The sequence below is a fragment of the Tupaia chinensis genome, unplaced genomic scaffold (genome assembly GCF_000334495.1).
Source record: "Tupaia chinensis unplaced genomic scaffold, TupChi_1.0 Scaffold000133_1, whole genome shotgun sequence".
Classification (NCBI taxonomy): Eukaryota; Metazoa; Chordata; class Mammalia; order Scandentia; family Tupaiidae; genus Tupaia; species Tupaia belangeri.
The window spans coordinates 3,915,067-3,916,160 of NW_006159602.1; the positions used below are offsets into that span (position 1 = coordinate 3,915,067).

The 1,094-nt window shown below is 60.9% G+C and overlaps 1 protein-coding gene across 1 annotated transcript in view; it reads left to right on the plus strand.

Annotated features, from left to right (window-relative positions):
• The window catches only part of OTX2 (orthodenticle homeobox 2), a 10,330-nt gene that overhangs the window by 1,317 nt on the left and 7,919 nt on the right, over positions 1-1,094 (plus strand). The window lies entirely within an intron of this gene.

The window sequence follows — 1,094 nt, forward strand, 5'->3', positions numbered from 1 at the left end:
CCCGCCGGCGCACTCGCGCTGGGCCTTCCGCGCTCGGGATAGCGAAGTGACGCGGGTCGGGACCCGCCGGGGACGAGGGGTTTGCGAGGCCCAGCCTGGGCGCTCGGTCTGCCCAGTGAGAACCAGCGAAAGGTCTCTGCCCGCACTAGGCCAGGGCGACGTGCGGCCGCAAACTCCACCGAAGTCTCCGTGCCGATGCGATCGGTCTGCTGTGGGAATCATAGGTCGGGCTCAGGGTGCGTGTTTGGAGACCCGGGTTCCCCGTCCGAGTGCCACGGAGCTGGCCTTTGCCTCTGTGCGGACAGGAGAGGGTGCGAGGAGAGCTGGCCGGGCGTTCTCACTGCGCTGGTGGCTTCCTTGGGGAGGGGACCGGGACGTCGCTGCTTGTCGTGCCTCCTCCACCCTAGAGCTTCGAGGGGCTGAGATTTCTCCTGCTCGCTTTGGGACTTTTTCCCGTCTCCAAAAGTTATTAGCACAAGAGAGGAGAGAGGAAACCCCACCCCCTGAAGTAGGGTAGGCACCCAGACCGCGCTCCTCGCAGCTAGCACCCGGGCTCTTGCCTAACGATAATTAATAGTCAAGGCCAACCCTTTTGGCACGTTTCTTCCTCCCTCCCTCGCGGGTGGCAGAGTAGTTCGATTCCCTGAGGCCAGAAACTTTCACTCGGGTTCGCCGCAGAGAGGCCGGCGCCGGCTGCTTTGCGCGGTGCCCGCACGTTTCCTTTTTCTTTCTGTCCTCCTCTCGGTCGTCGTCCCAGCCGCAGGCCAGTCGCCAGTCCGTGCAGTTTTGTTTCCTTTCCATCATGCAGAAAATTAATCAGCCCGGACGAGCTGCGGAGCTGAGCACGGCGGCCTGTAATTAAGGGACGTGTGCCCCTCGGATTATCTCGTTAGTTTATCAAGAAAACATTTATTATAATTAATTCTCGGACGAGGTAATTATTATTGAGCGAGGACACAGCAACTGGTAGATGGGCTCCTTGGAAGAGAGGGGAAAAGGGGGGGAGGGGAAGCGACAGATTGCACGGATTGACCGTTAGCTATAAGGCAGCGCGGGTCCACGCGGGCAGCCGAGCGGGACCTCGGCGCCGGGGT